This window comes from Rhinoderma darwinii, unplaced genomic scaffold (genome assembly GCF_050947455.1).
Source record: "Rhinoderma darwinii isolate aRhiDar2 unplaced genomic scaffold, aRhiDar2.hap1 Scaffold_736, whole genome shotgun sequence".
In the NCBI taxonomy this organism is placed as follows: domain Eukaryota; kingdom Metazoa; phylum Chordata; class Amphibia; order Anura; family Rhinodermatidae; genus Rhinoderma; species Rhinoderma darwinii.
The window spans coordinates 195,305-203,735 of NW_027464298.1; the positions used below are offsets into that span (position 1 = coordinate 195,305).

The 8,431-nt window shown below is 44.4% G+C and overlaps 1 pseudogene; it reads left to right on the forward strand.

Annotated features, from left to right (window-relative positions):
• The first annotated feature begins 2,841 nt into the window (after positions 1-2,841).
• LOC142729752 (F-box only protein 41 pseudogene) lies at positions 2,842-3,813 on the forward strand (annotated as a pseudogene).
• Positions 3,814-8,431: the final 4,618 nt, after the last annotated feature.

Here is an 8,431-nt window from a genome sequence, read left to right on the forward strand (position 1 = left end):
CATCATACAGTGACCTAATAATACCATCATACAGTGACCTAATAATACCATCATACAGTGATCTAATAATACCATCATACAGTGACCTAATAATACCGTCATACAGTGACCTAATAATACCGTCATACAGTGATCTAATAATATCATCATACAGTGATCTAACAATACCGTCATACAGTGATCTAATAATACCATCATACAGTGATCTAATAATACCACCATACAGTGACCTAATAATACCATCATACAGTGACCTAATAATATCATCATACAGTGACCTAATAATACCGTCATACAGTGACCTAATAATACCATCATACAGTGACCTAATAATACCGTCATACAGTGACCTAATAATACCGTCATACAGTGATCTAATAATATCATCATACAGTGACCTAATAATACCATCATACAGTGATCTAATAATACCATCATACAGTGACCTAATAATACCATCATACAGTGATCTAATAATACCATCATACAGTGATCTAACAATACCGTCATACAGTGATCTAATAATACCATCATACAGTGATCTAATAATATCATCATACAGTGACCTAATAATACCATCATACAGTGATCTAATAATACCGTCATACAGTGATCTAATAATACCATCATACAGTGACCTAATAATACCATCATACAGTGATCTAATAATACCATCATACAGTGATCTAATAATATCATCATACAGTGACCTAATAATACCATCATACAGTGACCTAATAATACCACCATACAGTGACCTAATAATACCATCATACAGTGACCTAATAATATCATCATACAGTGACCTAATAATACCATCATACAGTGACCTAATAATACCATCATACAGTGACCTAATAATACCATCATACAGTGATCTAATAATACCATCATACAGTGACCTAATAATACCATCATACAGTGACCTAATAATACCATCATACAGTGATCTAATAATACCATCATACAGTGATCTAATAATACCATCATACAGTGATCTAATAATACCATCATACAGTGATCTAATAATACCGTCATACAGTGATCTAATAATACCATCATACAGTGACCTAATAATACCATCATACAGTGATCTAATAATACCATCATACAGTGATCTAATAATACCATCATACAGTGATCTAATAATACCATCATACAGTGACCTAATAATACCGTCAACCACACAATACTACCATATAGTGACCTTGTCATTGCATTCCCATATAATAATATATATAGTCTTAATAATACCGCCATACGGTGCAGAAATAATACAGTACAGTGCCCTAATAATATTACCATGCAATGCCAAAATAATACCGCTATACACTGCTACATAATATAGTTTCTAAGTCAATTTGATACCCAGAACGGTCAAGAGGTGTTAAGGGGTTAATGGCAGTATCCCGGGTGGTGTAGGGTTGATTCGGTGGTCGAGTGCGGTGAAGGGGTTAATAGTGAATCCCTGGTGGTCTAGAGTTTCACAGTGTGGTGTCCGGGGATTGGTGGGGACACATGTGCGTTGGGTTTCACCTGCCTATGATCCCAAAGTGCAGCTACAGAGGTTCATTATTTCTTACCTGATGGCAGTAACAATTCTGGGGTATAACATGACGTCATATTGGGGGGCAGCAGTATCTGGTTAGGGCTGCGTACCCCCACCAACTTACTAAAGACATCCATAGTCCACAGCAGACCAGTCAGCGACAGGTTAACTTCACATGTGACTCCCGTGTCTGCTCTGGTGTCTGACATGGGGTCACGTGTCTGGGGGTCCCGGGGGTCCGACCGCCATGTTCCACCTTCCTGATCTTCATGTTCATCAATGATCGACCATGGGATTAAGAGCGATCTCCCGGCCCTTCCTGTGGCCCCCACGCTCAGGCTTCATTATTCCCGTCTCATGTTGCGCTATGTAGAGAGGACCGGGGTGTGAGGACTTCTGCACAATGATGACATCACAAGAGACCTCACTATGCAAGCTCCCGGAAAAATAATAATCATGCAGTCCTATGTAAATAATGCTAATCATTGTATAAAAACTATTTCTGCAACTTTCTGAGATACTTTGTTTCAACAACTCTGCTTGCTGTTAGCTAATGAAAACAATCTTGTCCATCCTGACCTAAAACTGCTCTCAGCTGAGGGCTTGTTACAATTGTATCCACTCTAGATAAACCTCTGTGAGCTAAACAGTCTGAACTCCAGACTCATTCATTTTACCTGTACTGACACATTGTAACAAACTATTAGGACAGCAGTGAGATTTGTGCTGCTGATGTGTTCAGCTGACAGAGGATTGTCTAGACTGGTACAATGTAACAAACCCTTTGAGGTGAGAAGTATTACGTTTGTACATGTTTTCTGCCTCTAAATATATACAGTGAACACTTACGTTCACTAACAGCAAACAGAGGTCTTAAAAATGTTAAAGGAACTGAAACAACATCTGTTAGGTTGATGCAGAACATTTCATTATACGATACGATGATTAAATGTTTTTTCTGGGATTGTCTATTGTTTGTCTGCTCTTAGGATAGGCCGTCAATGTTTGATCGGGAGAGTCCCACCATAGGGACCCCCACCGATCAGCAGCATAAGGGAGCGGCGGTGCTCAGTCCTGTTCATTCGTATGGGCTGAGTTGCAGTACCAGGCACAGCCACACTCACATGGATGATGCTGTGTCGGGGACTGCAGTGAAGGGGGTGCCCCATCATTCTGATCGGTGAGGGTCCCCGGGGTCCCTGCCCCTCGTCCATACATTGATGGCCTATTTCTAAACCCATGTAATGGTGAGCGGCCGGACATTGACTTGTTCTTCTTTCTCTTACAGTCTGATGTGGAGGATCCCGTCCCACACGAGTGATCCAGTGACGGAACAGATCCCCTGCGCGCGGTCATCCGTTCCATCGCCCTCGGACTACAGAGATGAGCCCCTTTTTGCGGAGACTGTCGAAGTCTTGCTCACCTTGCGGTTCTGACCCATCCAGAGTCCCCGGCACACCATGACCCTCCACACCCTCCTGCGGGGTTTAGGGCTGACGGACAAGCACCCTCTTATGAGCTGAGGTATGGCCTCTTTGGATCTGCCCTATCGGTGTCCAAGGTGCGGTGAGCACAAACGTTTCAGGAGCCTGTCCTCGCTGAGGGCCCACCTGGAATATAACCACACCTACGAGACCCTCTATGTCTTATCCAAGACCAACAGCATCTGTGACGCCGCCGTCTTCCCCTTGACCAGCGAGACGGCCTTGTTGACCCCGGCCCACCGTAGGGAGGTCTTTGAGAGCACATCCTTCCAGGGCAAGGAGCAAAGGTTCACCCGGGACTTAGTCCAAGCAGAAGACTTCAGCCAGGCATCTACGCGCTTCACCCAAGAGGTAGAGATTCCATTGGGTGAGATTTTTACCAAGACCACCATGGCATCGCACTCCCCTCCCCCGGCCGCGGTGGCGGCAGCTGCTGCGGCCTCTGCGGCTGTGGATGCCGCCTATGAAGAAGGTCTGGCCAGATTGAAAGTGAGGGCGTTTGAGAAGCTGGAGGTGGACAAGCGCCTGGAGAAGCTGACGGAGGAGGTGGAGCAGAAAATCGCCACGCAGGTGGGAAGATTGCAGGTGGAGCTGGAGAGGAAGAGCTCGGAGCTGGAGAAGGCCAAGCAGGAGAGCGTACGGCTGGGTGAGGAGAAGCAGGAGCTGGAGGACAGGGCTTCAGAGCTGACCAGGCAGGTGGACGTCAGTGTGGAGATGCTGGCCTCCCTAAAACAGGACCTGGTGCAGAAGGATCAGGAGCTGACCCAGAAACAACAGTAAGTCTGACCAGCCTCAAAGAGGGCACGGGGGCACCACACGGAGCGGGTACACATTGCTGAGCCAGTCTTATATGTCAGCACCTCGTGTGGCGTGAGCTCTAATACGCATCGAGTTACAATGTATCAGTGCAGGCAATCCTCTGTGAGATAATACATCAGCAGCACACATCTCCCTCCTGTCCTGATAGTTTGTTACAATGTATCAGTGCAGGCAATCGTCTGTGAGATAACACATCAGCAGCACACATCTCCCTCCTGTCCTGATAGTTTGTTACAATGTATCAGTGCAGGCAATCGTCTGTGAGATAACACATCAGCTGCACACATCTCCCTCCTGTCCAGATAGTTTGTTACAATGTATCAGTGCAGGCAATCCTCTGTGAGATAACACATCAGCAGCACACATCTCTCTCCTGTCCTGATAGTTTGTTACAATGTATCAGTGCAGGCAATCCTCTGTGAGATAACACATCAGCAGCACACATCTCCCTCCTGTCCTGATAGTTTGTTACAATGTATCAGTGCAGGCAATCGTCTGTGAGATAACACATCAGCTGCACACATCTCCCTCCTGTCCAGATAGTTTGTTACAATGTATCAGTGCAGGCAATCCTCTGTGAGATAACACATCAGCAGCACACATCTCTCTCCTGTCCTGATAGTTTGTTACAATGTATCAGTGCAGGCAATCGTCTGTGAGATAATACATCAGCAGCACACATCTCCCTCCTGTCCTGATAGTTTGTTACAATGTATCAGTGCAGGCAATCCTCTGTGAGATAACACATCAGCAGCACACATCTCCCTCCTGTCCAGATAGTTTGTTACAATGTATCAGTGCAGGCAATCCTCTGTGAGATAATACATCAGCAGCACACATCTCCCTCCTGTCCTGATAGTTTGTTACAATGTATCAGTGCAGGCAGTACTCTGTGAGATAACACATCAGCAGCACACATCTCCCTCCTGTCCAGATAGTTTGTTACAATGTATCAGTGCAGGCAATCCTCTGTGAGATAACACATCAGCAGCACACATCTCTCTCCTGTCCAGATAGTTTGTTACAATGTATCAGTGCAGGCAATCCTCTGTGAGATAATACATCAGCAGCACACATCTCTCTCCTGTCCTGATAGTTTGTTACAATGTATCAGTGCAGGCAATCGTCTGTGAGATAATACATCAGCAGCACACATCTCCCTCCTGTCCTGATAGTTTGTTACAATGTATCAGTGCAGGCAATCCTCTGTGAGATAACACATCAGCAGCACACATCTCTCTCCTGTCCTGATAGTTTGTTACAATGTATCAGTGCAGGCAGTACTCTGTGAGATAACACATCAGCAGCACACATCTCCCTCCTGTCCTGATAGTTTGTTACAATGTATCAGTGCAGGCAATCCTCTGTGAGATAATACATCAGCAGCACACATCTCCCTCCTGTCCTGATAGTTTGTTACAATGTATCAGTGCAGGCAGTACTCTGTGAGATAACACATCAGCAGCACACATCTCTCTCCTGTTCTGATAGTTTGTTACAATGTATCAGTGCAGGCAATCGTCTGTGAGATAATACATCAGCAGCACACATCTCCCTCCTGTCCTGATAGTTTGTTACAATGTATCAGTGCAGGCAGTACTCTGTGAGATAACACATCAGCAGCACACATCTCTCTCCTGTTCTGATAGTTTGTTACAATGTATCAGTGCAGGCAATCCTCTGTGAGATAATACATCAGCAGCACACATCTCCCTCCTGTCCTGATAGTTTATTACAATGTATCAGTGCAGGCAATCCTCTGTGAGATAACACATCAGCAGCACACATCTCTCTCCTGTCCTGATAGTTTGTTACAATGTATCAGTGCAGGCAATCCTCTGTGAGATAACACATCAGCAGCACACATCTCCCTCCTGTCCTGATAGTTTGTTACAATGTATCAGTGCAGGCAATCCTCTGTGAGATAATACATCAGCTGCACACATCTCCCTCCTGTCCTGATAGTTTGTTACAATGTATCAGTGCAGGCAATCCTCTGTGAGATAATACATCAGCAGCACACATCTCCCTCCTGTCCTGATAGTTTATTACAATGTATCAGTGCAGGCAATCCTCTGTGAGATAACACATCAGCAGCACACATCTCCCTCCTGTCCTGATAGTTTGTTACAATGTATCAGTGCAGGCAATCCTCTGTGAGATAATACATCAGCAGCACACATCTCCCTCCTGTCCTGATAGTTTGTTACAATGTATCAGTGCAGGCAATCCTCTGTGAGATAACACATCAGCAGCACACATCTCTCTCCTGTCCTGATAGTTTGTTACAATGTATCAGTGCAGGCAATCGTCTGTGAGATAATACATCAGCAGCACACATCTCTCTCCTGTCCTGATAGTTTGTTACAATGTATCAGTGCAGGCAATCGTCTGTGAGATAATACATCAGCAGCACACATCTCTCTCCTGTCCTGATAGTTTGTTACAATGTATCAGTGCAGGCAGTACTCTGTGAGATAACACATCAGCAGCACACATCTCTCTCCTGTTCTGATAGTTTGTTACAATGTATCAGTGCAGGCAATCCTCTGTAAGATAATACATCAGCAGCACACATCTCTCTCCTGTCCTGATAGTTTGTTACAATGTATCAGTGCAGGCAATCCTCTGTGAGATAACACATCAGCAGCACACATCTCTCTCCTGTCCTGATAGTTTGTTACAATGTATCAGTGCAGGCAGTACTCTGTGAGATAACACATCAGCAGCACACATCTCCCTCCTGTCCTGATAGTTTGTTACAATGTATCAGTGCAGGCAATCGTCTGTGAGATAACACATCAGCAGCACACATCTCCCTCCTGTTCTGATAGTTTGTTACAATGTATCAGTGCAGGCAGTACTCTGTGAGATAACACATCAGCAGCACACATCTCTCTCCTGTCCTGATAGTTTGTTACAATGTATCAGTGCAGGCAATCGTCTGTGAGATAATACATCAGCAGCACACATCTCCCTCCTGTCCTGATAGTTTGTTACAATGTATCAGTGCAGGCAATCCTCTGTGAGATAACACATCAGCAGCACACATCTCTCTCCTGTCCTGATAGTTTGTTACAATGTATCAGTGCAGGCAATCGTCTGTGAGATAATACATCAGCAGCACACATCTCCCTCCTGTCCTGATAGTTTGTTACAATGTATCAGTGCAGGCAATCCTCTGTGAGATAACACATCAGCAGCACACATCTCTCTCCTGTCCTGATAGTTTGTTACAATGTATCAGTGCAGGCAATCCTCTGTAAGATAATACATCAGCAGCACACATCTCTCTCCTGTCCTGATAGTTTGTTACAATGTATCAGTGCAGGCAATCCTCTGTGAGATAACACATCAGCTGCACACATCTCTCTCCTGTCCTGATAGTTTGTTACAATGTATCAGTGAATGTAAAATGAATCCAGGCTGTTTCTCTCAAAGCGGATTGTCTAGACAGAATACAATGGTAACAGACCCTCAGCTGTGAAATGTACTAATTTTCAGATTTTGAATATTAACAAGAATGTTCCCATTCACTGACAACAAGCAGAGATCTTGTAATTGATGTAACATTCAAACACAAACGGCCAGATGTACTAAGAATTACGTTTTTATATGCCGGTCTTAGCCACAAGCCGGTAGAAGATGCGAGTAGATTATCAGGAGGCGCATCTTGTGCTGTCCGTAAATTCTAGTAAATACGTCGGGCTGGTAATTGGCGTTTCCACGGTTACACGGCTGTTATCAGAAACAATTATTAATAGAATTCTTATTGTAGAGCACAAAGTAGATCTGTGTATGTCGAGGGTTAATCATGGACCTGTGTCAGGGGGCGCCGGCTCTGGAGGCGCAGACGTTACAATGGCGGCCTCAGAGGGACGGTGACACAGAGGCCATTATATAATATAACACATCCCCCCCCCCCCCCCCCCCCGAGACGCCGTAACAGTCACTGACCGCAGCGCAGACCAAGAACCGTCATCACATCGCACAACAGACCATTATAATGTCCAGAGTCACTGCAATATATAAGACAGATACTGTAGTAGTGTTACCTGCAGTCCTATGTAACACCACAGATAACACACAGTGATAACTCTCTGAATACAGATAATGTAGTAGTGTTACCTGCAGTCCTATGTAACACCACAGATAACACAATGATAACTCTCTGAGTACAGATAATGTAGTAGATGTTACCTGCAGTCCTATGTAACACCACAGATAACACAGTGATAACTCTCTAATTACAGATAATGCAGTAGATGTTACCTGCAGTCCTATGTAACACCACAGATAACACAGTGATAACTCTCTGAGTACAGATAATGTAGTAGTGTCACCTGCAGTCCTATGTAACACCACAGATAACACAGTGATAACTCTCTAATTACAGATAATGCAGTAGATGTTACCTGCAGTCCTATGTAACACCACAGATAACACAGTGATAACTCTCTGAGTACAGATAATGTAGTAGATGTTACCTGCAGTCCTATGTAACACCACAGATAACACAGTGATAACTCTCTGAGTACAGATAATGTAGTAGGTGTTACCTGCAGTCCTATGTAACACC